The sequence below is a fragment of the Camelus bactrianus genome, chromosome 21 (genome assembly GCF_048773025.1).
Source record: "Camelus bactrianus isolate YW-2024 breed Bactrian camel chromosome 21, ASM4877302v1, whole genome shotgun sequence".
NCBI classification, from domain to species: domain Eukaryota; kingdom Metazoa; phylum Chordata; class Mammalia; order Artiodactyla; family Camelidae; genus Camelus; species Camelus bactrianus.
Window position 1 is genome coordinate 2569994 of NC_133559.1, and position 18358 is coordinate 2588351.

General features: G+C 52.1%; 2 long non-coding RNA genes across 2 annotated transcripts in view; one reads left to right on the top strand and one right to left on the bottom strand.

Annotated features, from left to right (window-relative positions):
* LOC141574339 (uncharacterized) overlaps positions 1 to 18358 on the top strand; it is a 91305-nt gene that overhangs the window by 51004 nt on the left and 21943 nt on the right. Inside the window, exon 3 of the long non-coding RNA XR_012501246.1 lies at positions 6906 to 7038. This is a non-coding gene — a long non-coding RNA (uncharacterized LOC141574339). The remainder of the gene's footprint in view (positions 1 to 6905; positions 7039 to 18358) is intronic.
* On the bottom strand, positions 6228 to 12961 carry LOC123612201 (uncharacterized). Its single transcript, XR_006719410.2, has 2 exons — positions 9398 to 12961; positions 6228 to 7933 (listed from the first exon to the last, which is right to left on the bottom strand). It is a non-coding gene; the product is annotated as an uncharacterized LOC123612201 (long non-coding RNA).

Consider the following 18358-nt stretch of genomic DNA (forward strand, 5'->3'; position numbering starts at 1 on the left):
CACAGGCGGAGAGTTTGCAAGGCATTTCCCACCCACGAGTCTCATCAGGCATCTGCGTGCCCTTCCCTGGTTCCAGTTCCCCACCAGACCTCCCAGCAAATTCCCCACCGGCAGCCAAGACTGATAAGTACCCAGAGAGGTGGTCCCAGCCCCCAGGCCTGAGCTCCCCAAAGGGAAGGGAGCGGTTTTGCAGAAAAATTTCCAGGCTCTCCACCTCCATCACCACCGCTAGGTGCTCTGCGCCAGTCTGCTGGCTGCAGTGCTTCCTTCAGAGACTGGGTTCAGGATGAAGGTGTCTGGAAGTGAAGTCAGGTGTTTCAGAACCAAGCTTGTGACTAGAAATCCTTGCTCCTTAAGTTGGCAACAACCAAAAAAGGAAGTTCAAGGTCTCATTATTTGGTGTTGTCAAAGGCACGCGAGACAGGCATTTGCATTCGCTGCTGAGAGGCTCTGTAGATGAGCGCGACCTCTGTCCATTCACACCAGGAGCTTAGGTGTGTCCACGCCCTTTGATCTGGGACCTCCATTGGGAACCCACTGAAGGACACAGGCAGGCAGGTTCACGTGGACTCACGTCTAAGGGAATCCATCCACATCATTATTTCTAAAGGTGAATATTCAGGACCAACACAAGTGCCCATCAGTGGGGGAAGGGTGACTCAAACAATGACGAACAGCAAGGTGGGTACCACCACCGGGCCCCCGGCTCCTCTGCTCACTGGCAGAACCACCCTCTGGACTTTTGCCTTCTTCATCTTCCACAACAGGACTTGATTTTTTTATTTTAAAATATGTAAGTTCCCAGAAAATATTTAAAGAAATAAAAATATTTTATGATAAAATATTCATGAGAAAAACAAGATCTAAAATGATAAAATAATCGAAACTGCATTATCTAGAGAGAAGGACGGAGACAGAGGAGAGAGAGACAGAACAAGACACAAGAGGGGAGGGTCTAGCTCAGTGGTCGAGCAGGCGCTTAGCATGCGCGGGTCCTGGCTTCCTTCCCCAGCGCCTCCATTAAAAAAGACCCGAGACATAGCAGAAAAATAAAACATAAAATAAAATAAAGCAGTTCATTCCAGAAAGGCAGGATTACAGTTAATTGATAAACTATTCCTTAAGCATTTCCATTCTTGATAAATTTTCTATAATGAATGTTTTGTTTTATAATGAACATGCTACAATACTTAGTTTTTGATAGAAATAAATATATGTTTGTTTTTAAATCCTTGCCTGTCATGAACTAAAAGGAACATGCAGGGAGAGCAGGTGTGTGCGGGGCTGGACACGTCCCATTCTTCATGTGAAAAGATCCCACATGCAGAGCCGGCACCTCAGGAGGCGGGCGCGGGTTGTGAAAATTCTCTGGTTCCGTGGGTCAGGAGACGGGTAAACACTTGATGCTCAGTGGCTCTGCTCTTTGCCAGAACCCCTCGGGCAGGGGAGCCTCACCTGTGAGGTGGAGGTGCAACAGCCCCTGTTTAACGAATCCTTGTAGGGTTCTGGGCAGAGGGCCCGCTTGGTTTGCATGAGGCCCCAGAACAATGGAGGGTGCGAAGCTGTTTATTATTTCAAGGCAGCAGAATTAACGGAGACTCGATGCAGCTGCACGGTACTTGAGACCCACATCACCCTCCAGAAAGCCAGCCTCCTTCAAGTGACACAAATCGTTCTCAAATCTCTTGTTAGCGATACTCTTAACTGTTGAAAGATCACAGGCCATTAAGGGGCAGACAAACCCCAGAGACCCTGGAGGGCAGTCATGGCAGCTTCCAGAGTGGCCAGCGACACAGGCCAGAGACGCAGGGGGAGTCTCCCTGGGTGCCTGGGGAGCACACGCAGCTCAGCCCATCGTGTTCCGTCCCGCTGGACACCACGTGCCAGGCACGGGATGTGGGTCACATTGCCTGATCCTCAGCGCACCTGCAGGCAGGGAGCAGTCAGCCCACTTTACAGGGTTTTTTTAAAGGGAATTCAGAAAGGTTACAGGGGTCTCTGAAAAAGCATCATCCGTTCATCCATCCCTTTAAAAATATTTACTAAAACCGTGTGCAGCGAACACGCACTATTCTAGGCACTGGGGATACAACAGCAAACGCAGTGGACAAGAATCGTCGACCTCATGGAACTTACACTTTCTGAGGGAGTCGCATCATGAGGTTTAACGTCAGGTAGAGCGAGAGGCAGAAAGGGAGTGAGGGGCAGAGGTAGGAGAGTGAAGGAGACATGGTCCGTGCTCCACACGGCCCCCTCGCATCCCTTGTTGCCGTATTGCGTGAGTAACGGGGGTGGGTTGTTACAATGTCCTTCTCTGGTTGTGACATTGCTCTCGAGCTATGCCAGATGTCGCCATTAAGGTGACAGGTACAGGAACCCGCCACGTGACTCCTTACAGCTGCATGTGGATCTCCAGTGACCTCAAAGCAAAAGGGTTTTTTTTTAATAGAAAATTGTCTTTAACCAAAACCTAATAATAATAACTCCCATCTCTCAAGTCCCTGGAGAGACAGGAGAAGCTGATGGTGAACAAGTGGCCCTTCAGGCTGACAACCTGGGTTCAAGCCTCAGCTCCAAGAGTGACCCACTCTGGGCCTCAGTATTTGCATCTGAAAAATGGGTTCGGGGTGGTAACTACCTCCTCTGGCTGGCATGACAATGAGATGTTTATGAGTGAGAGCCCCACTTGTGCTGTTTGCTTTTCATTGCGATGACTCTGTGGAAGGTTCTGGAAGGCTCTGGGCTGATCTTTTATGAGCGTAGAGCATTGACTGGCTCCTGTAACCCTCCCAGGGTTGAGATTGGCAGGTTGGTGGGACTCAGAGGGCGTGTGGTGGGGGTGTCCTCCCGCCGTCTTGCAGAGAAACCAGAGCTGTGAGTCGTCCCCATCCCACAGTCAGAACGTCAGAGAGCTCCCGCGCTTGCTGCTTTTCCAAGCCTGCCTCACTTCCCTTTTGTCTCAGCCCCAAGGTTTGTCCCAGCAAAGACTGGCTTGGTATTTCCAGAAAAGCTTCTGCTTTTCCCTGAGGACAAACAGACCCCAGCTCTTCACAGTCTAAGAGAAAAGGATGGAGGACACTGCCTCACTGATCCTGCCCGCGGCAGGGACAGAGTGTGGGGCAGGCAGGTGCAGCACACCTGGGACCGCTCCCACCTTATGGGAGAGGAAACAGGCCTCTGAAAGGAAAGGCGGTCCCCAGACTCACAGAAAGCGGCACGGCGGGCTGGGGCTGCGTCTCAGAAGTTCTCCTAAGTAACAGCCACATCTTGCAACTCAGCCATGCCATCCTTGCTCTGGGCCCTACCGGCTGTGGGGCCAGCCCTCCTGGGCCCGCGTCTGAGCCCTGGCCTCCCTCTGTCCGCCCAGGGCACGTCCTCTACGCCCGCAGACCCCGTCTGCAGGGCGGGCAGCCCTGCCTCGGCGGCTCCCTCACACCTGTGCCTGGCTGTCTAGAGACTCTTACGTTACCTTCCATCAGTGTGACCTGTGATTTACATGGGAGCGAGGGGCCAGGGAGCATCAGAACTACTTAGAACACGTAACTGGAATGGATGCTTCATCAAGATTTGAGCTTTTTTTCAGAAGACTTTAAATTGTTGTCTTTGTTTTGTCTCAATACATTTACCAAGAAGGAGAAAGCACTGGGGTGACATGAGGGGTCCTCGTGGAGGTCTTTGTCCAGCTCAGAAGCTGCTCTGGGAGCCCCGTTTGTTCGTTCTGTGGGTTTGGACAGCGGGGCACACAAGTTAGTGCGGGGTGCCTGCACTTCCCAGCGCCACAGAGTGGAGTCGGCCCCTGGGAGGTGTTCCCCCGTGTGTGCTTCTGCTTCACCAAGCCCCCCCACAGGCCCCAGCCCAAGTGTCTGGCTGATGGAGAGGACACTTCCTCCCGGAGGCTGTGGCCGCTGGACCACCGGCATTGCTCAGAGAGGAGAGGAAGCCTGCCGCCCGACGGGGCATCTTCAGTGTGTGTGAATTAAAAACAAACCTCTGACGTCTTCAGTCTGTCGAGTGGAAGCCTGCACAGGAGGCTGGAATCTAGAAGTGGATGCTGAGGGCAGGGGATCTCAGCCCCTGACTGCACACCCTGCTGCCTGGAAGCAGGTGAAAAACACTGAGGCCGAATTCTGCGCCCAGCCGAACGTCCTCAGAGGCTCGGTGGGGCCGGGCGCCTGGGTTGTCAGAGCTCTGGGAGGCCGCACGGGACAGTCGGGGGGGGTCCCGGGAGGCACGGGAGGCTTGGGGTGGGGGCTTTGGGGGCCGGTCTCTCCAGCAGGCGCCAGCCAAATGGTGGAACCCCCCCCCCCCCCGTCTTTCCTCCCACCGCCTTTCCCCTGCAGCCGCTTATCTCCCCCAGCTCCCGCCTCGCAGCCAATGGCCCCGGCCTCCTCCCCCTCCCCCAGGCGTCTAACACCACAGCTCTCTCCTCTGTCCCCCCACCTTTCTCAGTTCTCCACCCGCCTCGTGTCCCGGGGGCCGCACACCCTGTCTTGCGACCCCACCTCCTGCCCGGCCCTCAGTCCCAGGCCCTGATGCTCAGAGGTGTGAGGTTGCAGCCGCCGCCGAGGGAACGAAGGCCAAGCTTCCTACTTGCTCGTACTGATTAACTGAAGCAGCACCACTCGAAAGTTTGCCTGGAACCCCCTGCGGGGCATGTGAGGACCCTGAAGGCCACTGCGCGCCCACCTGGGTTTCCAAGCCACGCTGAGCTCCTCCCTCCTGGGGCACGTTCAGCTCCGCTTTCCCTCCGGCCCGATCGTTCCTGGGAAGTTCAGCACAGAAGGAAGCCTCCTGCGGCCACCGTCCTGCTGGTCCCTCCGGGCAGGATGCACAGTGGTCTGCAGATCGGCCTAGCAGGGAGGCAAGGACACCTCTCCAGGGTCAAGGAGGGGACGCAGGGATGCTTCTGGAGAGCTCCGGGGCCCTGGCGCTGAACCCGGTGCCCCGGCAGTGCCTCATGGGCCATGCGCGGCTCTGCTACCCACATGGTTGTCCCAGGCTGCTGAACTGGAGGGAACAGTCTGGGCATTTGATGTGGGTAGGACCTAAAAAGCCAACTGCTCCTCTGTTGAGAAAGGGGATAAAACTTCCCCAGCAAGGGCCCTGGGGAGATGGGGTTGCACGCAGGGAGCCGGCAGGAGCTTGCATTGCTCGGAGAGGACAGGGGACTCAGTCTCAGGAGAGAAATCTGTGTGGGGCTCTGGGTCATGGGTTCCTGGTCGGGTCTGGGCACCCAGGCAGTTGACCACGAAAACAATAAAGTGAGCAAAAATACCAACTTGTATTTTTACAGCATTTTCCAATCACCCCTGGCGTGGGCTGGGTATTCTAAGACCACTCTGAAGGGTGAGGGACGAAAGGCACCGAGGGACTTGCAAGCCCGAGGGCACGCTCACACCATGGCTGGGGAAGCCCTGCAGCCGCTGCCTTAGGTCTGCCTAGAGCGGGTTCTCAGATGCTCTGACCCCACATGTGAGAGCATGCACTCATGAGGGAATGGGGTCCTTGAGAGGTGCAAAGAATCTCCTCACTGGGACGTGCCAGCCCCTTCCCTTTCCACGGGAGAAAATGTGGCCCGGAATTAAAGGCGTGCTCATGGTCACGCAGACGATGGGGGCCGCGCTTCTTCTCCACCTCCCAACCCCGGAGGGGACGGCGGCCCGAGCTCTGAGGTGGCAGCCACATACACGCCTGGCAGCGGGAACCCACAAATACCTAATACGCTATCGAGTGTGGGGAAGGGGTGGGATTTTATATTCTAAATGATTTTTTTTTCTTTTGAGTGTGGACATCTGGTGTCCTATAAATAAAATTGAAAATGTAAATATTGTAAAACTCATTAGAGAGTGGTTTTAGGTTTGGTGGGAGCGCGGGTCAGCTGCTCCCCCACCGCACCATGGCAGGAGAGCACCCCCCCCCCCCCACGCGGGCGTTCTCGGCCCCAGAGCAGGTCGCCCGTGTCCCCGGGGCGGCTGCGCTGCACCTTGTCTGACGAATAAACATTCACACGTGGCTCAGCTGTCTCCTAGTTACTATCTTGCATCAGCAGTTTTCAAGAGCTACCTGAAAACCTTCCTGCTTTCATTTTATCCGTGGTGGGAGAAATACATCGTGAAGGAAGGGCACTTTCTGTCGTAAGAACTCAGATTCCCGCGCCCAGCGATTAAGCCCCGAGACACGCGCCCAGCCAGGTTTCTAATATCAGGTTTACAACGCTCTTCAAAAGGTTTTCTGTGCGAGACGTATTAAACAAGCTTTATTTAATAATGCTCGATTTGACTTATCCAATTTAAACATCTGCTCTGATCAGTAACCATCTGATCCCAGATTCGTTTCAGGCTACAGAGTAATTTCTCCTGGTTATTTTTCTTTGGTGCAAGGTTGATCCTGGAGGCAGGATGGCTCCTCTCGAGTTCTCTCCGCTGCTCTAATCCCTGCTGTGGTGGAAAGGAATAGAGCCATAAAAAGCCCACAGTGAAGGCTGCTGTTACAATGTTTCCGTGGCTCCTCCTCACGTCTGTCTGGCTGAAGACAGAATATATCATTTAAAATACTCCTCACCCAGTAATTAGGAGAGTTTTTTTTTTAATTAGAACATCAGAATGTAAATCCTCAAGTTGGCGATCTCGGGGGGATGTTTTCTGCCATGTGCCTCCCCCCATTCAGGGATTTTTGTAACAGTCGCTTACACCAAATGGTCATCCGCTAGAAGTCAAGGATTTCAAGACAGTGGGGGAGGAGAGAGAGTGTAATGTCTCAGTTCACTGCGTTTTAAAAGTGGGAATGCCGCTTCGGTTGCTGCTGACCTTGGGGCTTTGCACACGGAGCGTTTGGTTACCGTTATTACTGCTGTGAGGATCTTACTATCGTGATGTTAAAGCACAAATTCTTTTTTTTCCCTTCAGATTTCCTCTTTGCATGCCGCCTTCAAAACTCTCCACCTCGAAGCCAGTAGCCCCGGTCCCCTCGCTGGGTATTGTAAAGCCATTCATAAGGACATAAACCTCTGACAGCTTCACTCCGTGACAGCAGCTCAGGGTAAGTCGGCCAGTGGGGAGGGTGGGAGGCTTCTGTCCACTATCTGGACGTCTACACAGGGGTCTGCTCCCGGCTGGGAGGGGGTCTTTCTCAATGAAAAAGCCTTTACGACTACGCGGGGGCCGCGCCTGGTTCCCGACCGGGCCGGGTGGGAGGGTGCGCCCCGGGTGCGCCCTGCCCCGCCCGCAGCCCGGTCTAGGCCTGAAGTGTTTACCCCTGGGGTGATTTACATCACCCAGGTGTTCATTTGGGAAACATCTCGGCTCCGAGCTGACACGGTGATTGCCCTGGACTTGCAGACTTTGGCATTTTTCTGTGCATAACGGTTCTCGGCCAAAGAGACATTAAAAAAAAAAAAAAAAAAAACCAGTCCTGGCCCAAGCGGTTCATCTCCTGTGATTTTCATGCAGGAGGGCCAAGGAGCCTCGTCGCCCGCCCGGTGCCCCTCGTCCTGCCCAGGGGGGAGGGAGCCCGCAGTCCCCCAAACCGCCCTCTCCCCATCCTGTCAGACTAGCGTCTTCTGTCGGCGGCTCCGGCCTTTTGGTGATGGCGGAGACACTACACCAGGCTTCCCGGCTGCTGTTTATCACGCCGGGGGCCTCCCAAACCAAAAGTTCTTTCCTCAGCCGAGGTGTAGGGGCCTTGGGCACCACAGGCACATTTTGGAGAACGAGCCTGGGCTTGGTGTGGGTTTGTCCTGCAGGGATCAGCCCCTGCCGGGCGCTTTGCAGGAGATTCTCGCACAGGAGAAGCACTTTCTGTGGTTTCTGCTCATGTTTTGATCAGTGCAGGTGGTACCGTCACTGTTGTGACCCCGAGTTTTGCCCTGGGAGTCTCCGACACCTCTGCCGGTACAGCCGAGTTCCATTCATCCGAACACCAAATCAAAACATGGCTGAGAAATCAAAATTTTTTTGTTTGTCAAAAATGCGCATTTATAATTTTGTTTCATCCTACCCATCTCACCCCTATTTTAAGAAGCTTGGACGTTTGTCTATTTACAGTTGTACCCTTCATTTTCTCCAGCCTTTTCTGATAACTCTGATGAAAAAGAAAATACATGTATTCTTGCCACATAGAAATACGCATTTATATAGGAGATAGGAGAGGATGATTTCAGGGACATTGTCTGTATTTTCATTTTCACTAGTACCTTTTTTACTGATCCACAGAACACTGGGCTGACTTTAAAGCTCGTTATTTGCTTCTCTCTCCTTGATGAAATGCCTCCAAAAGCAATCAGTTTGCCTTCTTACCTGAGCTGTGGACGTGAAACATTTTGTCAGACACAGACGGGTAAACAGTCGGGGCCGTCAGATCGGGTTTGGCATGTGATATCATCCCTCCTGCTTTGACTTCTACGTTTAAAAGTCCTTTCAGCCAGTGATTTGACAACAAAGCTACTTAAAAAGCATTCAGATTTGCTTAGAAAGCAATCACACCTCCCTATCTGTGCTCCTTTCTCCAAGATTATAAATACGTAAACCTCCCGACATAGAAAAGTATTGCTGATTTGCTGGACTAAACAGGGAGGCATTTTCACCAGCAGTGACTGTTGAAAATTACCAGCCCTGAGGAAAAAAAATTCCAGCAATAGAACAAAAAACTCCCCTTCCAAGCATCAGGTTGAAGTCCTCTCAAATGACCACGGACCCCCTTGGAAAATGGTTTTTCTCTGTTACCACTCACAGCCTAGTACCGAGAACGGTGGAAAATACCCCACTGACCCGAAGGGAAAGATGCAGTGTTTAGAAGGACTGTTCTTGCTATTGCTGCAGACTTCGTAGCTGTGTGCATTTGTGCATCTGTGTTGTGAATCTAAGTGAGATGCCCACTTGTGGATACAGACACGTGAAAATATATGTGTCCACAGTCTATTTTAATAAACTGCCAGAGTGTTGAATTTTCACACACTTTATGTGGCATCACTGCCACTGAGAACAATTTCCCTAAACTACAGGACTCATTTATTTTAAACTCCGCTGGAACTGCCCGCCTCCCCCTAAAAGCAGGTGACTATTGAAAGATTTTTTTGTTGTTTAATTCTAAATAACAAGAGGGATAAAAATGAATGTCATTTTCTGAGGTCTGAACAATAAAATGTAAGCGAGAGTTAGCCAGGGTCTGGTAAATGGCTAAACAGATTAGTAGCCTTACTTTTTAACATATAAACATCTGAAACCCGTTTCCTGTTTAAGAAGGGGGAAAAAAGTCTAGGTGGATGACCTCGGGCACTTTTTTTTGATTAACAAACGTGAATTGTACATCACGGTGGGAAAAAAAATGGCCCACACTTGGTGGTCTTTCTACAGTCTGTATACGGGAGAGAGAGAGAGAAAAATACAAAAATAAACGTTACCTTCTCGCTTTCCGGGTGGGCAATGCCATTTCTGCAGCGGCGTCCAGGGCTCTGGTAAGTGTTAAGGCTGTCACCGCGGACAGAATCTCCATGGTCTGTGCGCCTCAGTAGAGCCCGAAGAAAAACATTCCCTGCATACTTGCTGGCGGGTCCTATCTCCAGGCCTCGAGCTCGGCCCTGCAGGCTCGTGTCACCCCGACAAGCCGCCTGGACGTGGCTGCTCTAACCCCACGCCGTCCCCGGCCAGCCCGGCCGCGGGGTGAAAACCGGACCAATTTACTGCCTCGACCCGGAGGCCACACAGGGTTGACTCCTGACCTTCGGGACGAAGCACCAGCTGCAGTTTGTTCAGCCAAAGAGAGCTTAGCGGTTCTGACACATTCTGACAAGATACATTTTATAGGGTTTGTGCTAAAATTTGATATTGGAAGTTGGGATTCCAATTTTATGTCTCAAGATGATAACATTAGCAGCTGGGACCTTTAAGAAATGTGTGTATTCCTTCCATTAAGAGTTACATAATAAAAGCTATTTATGTCAGACACCTTATAAGGGAAAGATTTAGCCCAAATGTCAATATAACATATAATACACTTTTTATATTCAGATGGGGGAAAAATCCATTATCATTATATTAGTTTCCATTATCTATATTAGTTTGGGTTTGGGCTATTAGATATACGGGGGCTTTTAAATTTTAAAGTAAGATCTTATGCTTTAGTTTTCAGATTCACTGAAGTGCTTCTTTTTGGTGTTATTTCTGTGTGTGTGTGTGTGTGTCTGTGTGTGTGTGTGTGTGTGTGTGTGTGTGTGTGTAATAATATTTGTATTAAAAAAAACACCCAAATGCAGATACATCATTATTTGTTTTTTCAAGTCCTTCTGATGAAAAGACACAAAAGAAGGGCACACTTTTATGCTGTTTGATTTGATTTTGATCATTTCCAAGCAGGCAGTAAAAGAGTCCCCGGCCCGAAATCGCTGAGGGTTCTTTTGTTCTCTGGAAGCACTTGCGGTCTTGGAGAGGGACTGGCCGGCCAGACCTTCCCTAATTCTAATGAACAAACAGAGCCACAGCGAAGAAGGAGACGCTCCCCCAGGAAAGCAGCAGTGGCGTGCCGGCTCATGGCAGCGCCCGCAGCTAGATTCCAGAGGGGCTTCCAGCCGCCCTCTGCCTTCCTCGGGACATCGCACTGAAGCGTTCCGAGGAGGGTGACTCTGCTGCCAAGTAGACCGGGGTTTCTGCTGAGGCTGGTTGCTTAGAAACGACCGTGCCGCCCTGCTGGGCGGCTTGTTAGGAAACCTCAGCCTCCTTCTTACCTCGTCTGCTCAGACGAAGGGCAGAGCCTGACTGAGGTGAGAAGAGAGCCCCAGTTAGCAAAGCTGGGAGATACCCAGCCATCCCGTACGGGTCAGGTCCTCTTTGACTTATGGGACAAGTGTGACCGCGGGTTAATGAGAAAAGCCCTACAGAGGCAGGAACCCTCGTCCGGATGCTCTAGGTCCTCCCACGTGGGTCAGCAGCCCTGTCCACCGGGCACAGAGAGGCCACGGAGACAAATGCAAAACCCCGTTCTCCTCAGGCCCTGCTGGAAGCAGCTGACCCCAGCTTAAACTCAGCCAAATGCCAGCTTATTGTCTTTTGTTATTAAGTCACAACTGGAATGTAACAGCCCCCAGACAAACACAATTTAAAACAATAACTTTTTATTTAGCCTCTCCCTTCTCTTTGTGAGAAATTTGGTTCAGCCTCCATGGAGGCTCTTTTCCTTTCCTTTTCAAAGGAGAGGCCATCAGCCCTCACCTGGCGTCCCCTGCCAGCCTCGCTGCCAAGTGTCAGCACTTACAAAGGCCACCCCTCTCCAGGTGGACGGCAGCATTTCATGTGCGGATTTCATGTCCGTTACAAGATGACTGTCAGACAGAACCGCGCTCCAGGCCGTGACTGGGACGGGTGGCTGAAGACAGTGTGAATATTTGAGATAAAAATGCTCGTGTCCAGAGGCGTCTGCAGGCACTTGGTATTTGGAACAGATTTACCTACATCCTCTCCCAGCTTCTCAGTGACCCTTATGGTGACTGTCACCGCCCACACGTAGCACGAGGAAATGGAAGACAGGAAAACTAGCTCCTTTTCACAGAGAGAAGGGAGACGGGAGGCTCGGCAGTGCGTGATAATCACACCGGCCACGGCCGGTCTTCGTGGGGGCATTAAGAGGTGCTGGGAGTGCTGGGCTGCTCCACTGGCTTTGGGGGCAGGCTGATTTGACCCCCACAACAACCCTGGCCGGCAGGCATTCTTGTTGCCTTCCTTCTATGGAAGAGGACATTGAGGCAGAGAGAGGTCAGTCCATCTTTGAAGACCAGTCCACTGGAAAGTGACAAAATGACAGAGTCAGAAGCCACCACCAGCCATCTGCCAGCAGAGAGGTTGTAGCCTCTGGGCTATGACATCAGGGTCCAATATCAGCAGTGAAAGCCCAGGTCAAGCCCCAGCCTGTCGCCTGGGCAAGTGACTTTACCATCCCGAGCCTCAGTTTGCCCACCTGCAAAGTGGGGCTGGTAATGTCCCCATGTCATGGAGTTATTTCAGGATCATGTGGAACAGGACAGGAAAAGTACACATCCCTCCAGAGGTGCTGCACCATCCCTGGGTGCCGTGGTTGGTGGGGGGTGACCTCAGCCCAAAAGCCCGATCTTCTCTCGCTGAGCCGGCCGTGAATTGCAAGCCTTGATTCAGGGATGCATCTGGGAACTTGGGCTATGTTCTCAAACACGAGGATAGCAGCTCTGCTGGAGGCCTGGAGGCTTCCCAAGATGGAGCTAGGCAGCATGGCAGTCGGGGGCTTGGCATCCAGTAACACCGGTTCAAACCCTGCTTCTGCCTCTGACAAGCTGTGTTTGTTCAGGCAAGTAACTTGCCCTCTCTGGACCCCAGTTTCCCTGTTCGTACAAGGGCAGCAGTGATGGGTACAGTGCTGGTTTGCACTTGCTGTCAGCTATTGTATTGCTGTTTACCTCAGGCTAGGAAAAAAAGAAAACACCTGAATGTGTTGTGAGCAATACTCATTTTTTTAAAAATGGGACGCTGCCCGGTCACAAGAAGGGCTAGAAGAAGAGTGAAGCACAAGACACAGCGATTAGCACAGCGGTTCCTGGGAAAGGTCTGCCGTCAGGAGTCCTGGGTTTGGTTTGTTTCTTGCCACTTACCTGCAGTGCAACCCTGGGCATATTGCTTAGTAATTCTGGACTTGCTTCCCCATCTATAAATGATGATCCCTAAGTTTTCTTCCTATCTCTTCCTTTAATTACCAAAGAAAATCTTCCGCCAATGAGAAATCACCTTAACATAAACACACAGTTCTCCGGCTGTTCTCCACGGCTGGAGGATATTCTTAAAGTACCCCCCCCACACACAATTTAAATGATGGCAACATTTTGCAAATACAAAAAAAAAAAAAAAAATAGAGCACGGGATTGTGGGTGATTTTTTTTCTTTTCTGTAATATACCTTTGATTGATGTAACTTAACTTTTGCTATGGCTTTCTTTCTATATACGTGTTGTGATCATAGACAGGGCTGCACGCTCCCTGCGGCTCCACGCCTCCCTACGTACTTGAGGACGATTTTTAACTGGGGAGCCACAGTCTCCCGCTATTGTTGGGGGTTTTTTTAAACATTGTTTCACATTTATGTTACACTTTTATCTCTGTAACAGAAACATTTTATCCAAATGCTTTTTACCAGTTTTTGTTTTTTGTTTCTTTACAATAGAGTCCCAATAGTAATAAATCAGAGGCAAAAGCTGCCAGCCTTTGATGCCTTTTGATACATTTTAATGACACTTAAGGAGGCCCCCAAGGAGACATGACACACCTAGAGCCCAGCCGCCCCGAGTCCCCGTCCTGGGGAACGGTGCTTTCTGCTTCTGAGCCTTTGCCTCTGCAGTGCAAGGACCTGCGTGACGCAGTGGAAAGTGGAAAGTGGACTTCATGGAAAACAATTTTTTTTTTGAATTGCCACAAGTTCTTTGGAGGACAATAGCTTTAGTATTAAGGGATTTATTTACAGAAACTATGGGGGAAACATTTCTGCTGATTAAGGACATATGTAAAAGGGAAAGAGAGAGAGAGAGGAAAAACACAAACTGTCACACTAATACAAGGGCAGGCAGCTCCCCGTCTGCATCATCTCTTAAGCCCACGCCTGTGAGTGGTGGAGGGAGGCGGGTGGAGCCGAACCACAGACGTCAGGGCCGCAAGCACCTCGGGATTCATCCCGTTTTGTGCAACGTGCACATAAACCAGGGGGTCAGGCTCAGGTTCAGGCTCAGCAGGTCTGGGTGGGGCTGAGTGTGTCCACCGCTAACCAGCACCCAGGGATGCCCAAGTTGCTGGTCCATGAGCCACTCAGAGTGGCCGGGTTTAGAGCAGAGTGGCAGTGGGTGTCACCTGCTTGGTGGGGTAGCTGCCCAAACCTCCTTGGTTTGGAGCAAGAGTTCCCGGCTCCGACCACACTTTAGAATCATGGGGGAGGTTTTTAAAACCCCCAATGCCTAGGCTACACCCTAGACTGATGAAATCAGGGTCCTTGGGGGTGGGCCTCAGGCATCAGGATGTTTTTAAAGCTCCCAAGCACTCCAATGTGCAGCTGGGGCTGAGGATGGCTTGTCTAGACACTGCCTCCGTGAGGTCTGGGGAGGAGGGTGTGGAAGACCGATTAGTGGTGCCTGCAGGGAGGGAGGCCTGGGGGCCTCCACTGAGCTGGTCTTTGCAGGGATGAGGGACTTAGACCTGAGATCACGCTGCAGCAGAATTAGGGTTAGGAACGAGGTCTTCAGAGTCCAGGTTGTGTTCACACGGAGGATGACACACAGACAGAGACCCCTGTCTGACGCACATGTCCCAGTCCACATCATTCACGCCCCTGCTGCACTGCTTGGCCAAGGTCGGTCAGGCAGGGTCTGACATTGACCTGGCTCGGCCGTGCTGGAGCCGAGGCTGGATGAGTAGGAGGCCATGAGAGATGGCTGCCTCGAGTTGCCCCCCAAAGACAGGGCGTGTCTAGACAGTCTGGGAAATGGAGTGTGTTCAAATGATCACCGCTTTTGGTGATGCCGGAAGTTTACGAGGAAGGGTTCAGACCATGGTGGGCTGCCCACAGGGCAGCATTAGCAGAACATGCTTGAAGAGTTTGACGTGTTTCCAAAGGCACTGAGGGTAGGAGTCAGAATAGAGGCCGTCTCTGGAGAGGTTTAGGCCAACAAAGGACAGGGCTTGGGGTGGCGGGGGGGGCCCTGGGTGCTGGGAGTATTGCCTGTCCTTATTGAGGTGCACACACTTGTAAAACCGTCAAACTATAAATTTAAGATTTATGTACTCTCTATACTTTCCTGGATGTAAATTAAGCATCAAGAAAAAAGAAAAGAAGAAGGAATTAAAAGCAAGAAATATAAACGTATGTAACAAGTAAGATGCCTGGGAAAATGTAGAAACACAGAACTACAGATTAATGAGTACGTGATAAACAAGCCAGCAGAGGAGGAAACTGGGAAACACATGACCGAAAAATAGGAAAAAATCAGAGGGCAGTTACCAGAGATGGACCAATAAAGCCAGTCACACTAAACACGCTTGTTGTAAAATATAATCAGAACCCTCCGCTCTCTGCTGGGGTTCCTCACGTCCGTCCTAGGCTTGGAGCTGCTTTTACGCTGAATGTCATACAGGTGTGGGGGCGGCACCGTAATCTTTTCAGGGCTTGTCTCAGTCTGCTCTGGGCTGGAGTAAATGTTGAAACTGATCAGGTGATACTTGAGGATGTGGAAGGAATAGTTCTAAGAATTTGAGGTCTCGAAGTTTTAAGCAAGGAGAATCCGTGAAGTAGCCAGGGATGGATTTAGCCAAAGCCAGAACGCGGCCTCCAAAGACAGACATAACTAACAATGAAATCAATGCCAAACTGGAAAATGGAAACTACATTGAAGCTTTTCCTCCTCTCTTTGATGTATCAAATATCAAATGCATTTGTTTTCCATGAAAAAAATGATTTATATATTTTGGGGAGGAGGGACCCAGGGAGGGGCCTGTTTTTCCAGGTGAGCTGAGCGCAGTTTGCTTCAGAAAGTGGCGTGATGGTGGGGCACTGAGCAGAGACACTGGTTTCGGAGGAGAAATGAAGGAGTTCAGACACTGTTTATCACTGCAGGCCAGACACTCCAGTGGGCGTGTCTGTGACAAGAAAGAGACAGAGTAAAGGGGGCACGTTCAGAGTGGGAGCGTGTCTGGGGAATGCCCCCTGGAGACGCGGGCGTAGTTACAGGGGCCGGGCAGCCTGGACAGCCGAGGGCGGAGAACTCAGGGGTCCTCAGGGAAAGGCGGCGAGGGCGGCCCCACGTTACCACAAGCACCTGGGGAGCCTCGCCGACCCTGCCTGCTCTCTCTGAAATGTTCCTCCTGGGGAACACATCTTACTTCCACTCCCAATGAGCTGCGATTTATAAAACGCCCTCCCCAAGAGGGGTGGAAAGGCGGAGATAGAAATTCACACAAAGGTGTAAATGGACGCCCGCAGGCCGCTTCCCCAAACCAGGACTAGTGAAGAGCTTCAGGAAACTGAAAGGAGGCTGCGGAGGGGACAGGAGGGGGACCCTCCAAAGAAGGAAGAGCGGGCCTAGGCCAAGTCACCGCCCACTTTGAAGCTGCAGCCCTCAAAATGAGCAGAGGGGAAGCTCTGGGTGAATGTCCGTTCTCATCATTGGCATGGAAGATGCAGATAAATTCATGTGTCATTACCGTTTTTGAGTCCCTCTCAGCTGGGTGCTGCTGAGTCAGGGTCCGAAGACACTGTGTGGCTTCCAAGTCCATTGCAGCCAAAATAGAGAAACGAACTGTGAACACAGGTCCTGGGAGGGGTGGAACCGAGAGCCCAGACCCGAAGGGCAAACCCTGAAAGTGGGGACAGCCCCTCTTCCTCCCGGGCCACCCAGGGCAGGCGGAAGTGAAACGAGCCACGTGGCGGGGAGCAGAACTGCTGCCAGCACGCACACTGTGGGAGCAGCAGCCCCGCCTGCAGCCTGGGACCCTCCCTGACGGCCCCTTGCCCCTCCCCAGCGCTCCCTTCCCGCTGCAGTCACCCTGGCGGGCGCTGCCCTTCTAAACTGTTATCGTGTGGCAGCTGGGGGGGGGGGGCCTTTCACTCCCCACATGTCGAGAAGTCACCCTCTTGCTTAAAGTACTTCGTAAAGTAGAGGTGAAATCTATTGTTCAAACCCGGACATTTTTGAGAATAAAGGTGGAGGTGTTAATAATTACAGTGGAATAACAGCCCAGAATCGCCTGTGTGGTTTACAGGGCTCCAGTCTGGGGTCTTGGCCCCGCACCGGCCTTCTCCCATCGCCGCAGCCCCGACCTGCAGGTGTCCCTCCATCTGCCCTGTCCCCGAGGCTTTGTGCATGCGGCTGCCTCTTTACCTGCCTCCCTCCTCCGGCTGCCTCTGATGCCCTAGCCCAAGAGGAGCCAGGCTGCTTGCTGCGAGGTCCCCTTCCTGTCACCCTCAGCACACTCTGTTGTTTCTTCTGGACAAAGAGCTGGTGCCCAGTCTACAGCAGACAACTATCAATATTTGCTGAGTGGGTGGAGGAACCTCACTAGATGCTGCCTACAGAAAAGGAAAAGTTCGTAGCGCCAAGTCCGCTGGGAGCCTCAGCAAACCAGCGCAGCTGGATGGGGCTTTCAGGCTCCGACATTTTCTAATTTTTGAAAGACAGCCATCCAGTGGAGAAAAATGCAGTCTAAAGCCACGTGTACTCCTGGCCTCTTTTCCCAGCTGCGAGCAGCCTCAGGACCCGTCCAGGGCATGGTCCTGAGACCCGCTTCTGAAGAGGCAGGTGTGGGCAGGAAAAACGCAGGAGCCAGGGGTCCTGGGGGCAAAACAAGTAAGTGGGAACTGAAGAGCATCTGGGGGAGCAGAAGTGGCCTCCAGAGCTGGTCTCCGTAGAGCCTTTGCACAGGTTCTCCAGATGGTGGCCCACCTGGGCAGACCCAGCCCCGCACGAGGGTGGGCAGCTCAGCGACGGCCTGTGGCGGGAGCACCAGCCCCACTCGCCCTCTGCCCAGCTACACCAGCCAGTGAGCCCCGGGACGTGGGAGCAGAGTGCGCCAGAAACAGCGGGGCCTTTGCTCTGAGTCAGGGTTCCACACAGAGCCCCCCTTTCCCCCTTTCCGCTCCTGGACACCCCACCCCCCCGCCCACCGCAGTCTCTGTGCACCGGCTGCGGGAGTGAAGCCCTTCCTTTACAGCGGGAGTGGCAGCTCCTCGGGGCCTTATGTCATAGCCGTGCTATTTCCTTTTATTATAAATAGGAATTTCACTCAAAGGGGCGCAGCCTAATACCCCTGGCTGCTTTGTACTTTAATCAGAGCTTTCCTGCCGAAAATGTTTATCTTCCAGCAAAGAGGTGCTAATTTTATCTTGCAAAAGTGGGTATCTGCTTACGTCCCTCCTACCTTAGAGAAAGATAACCAACAGCACATTATGTCATCTAAATACAGCATCCTTGGAGATCAAAGCGTAATGTACACATCTGCCAAGGTGATGGAGCGGCCATTGGCGGGCTCTTCCGCCGGCTGCGTGCGCGTCATTGATAGACGCGCTTGGCCGTTTCTCTGAGAGAAACTCCCAAGCGCTCTGTTTGTGCCCGCTGATTTGGGTGATACTGGGAGGTTTTGAAACGAGACTCCAAAATAGACATGCCCTTCTCACCCCTCTGTGCAAGCCCTCAGCACAGGAAGTGGCACCAGTTCAAGTTTTCATAGTGGAAGCAGCACGGGACCAGATAAGCAGGGCGTCCCTTACAGGGACATTTTCGTGTTTAAAATATTGTCAGAATGAGTGACCCAGAGCCAGAGCCCACCTGAGCGTCCGTCCTGTCCGCGTGACTCGAGTCCTAGTTGTAATTC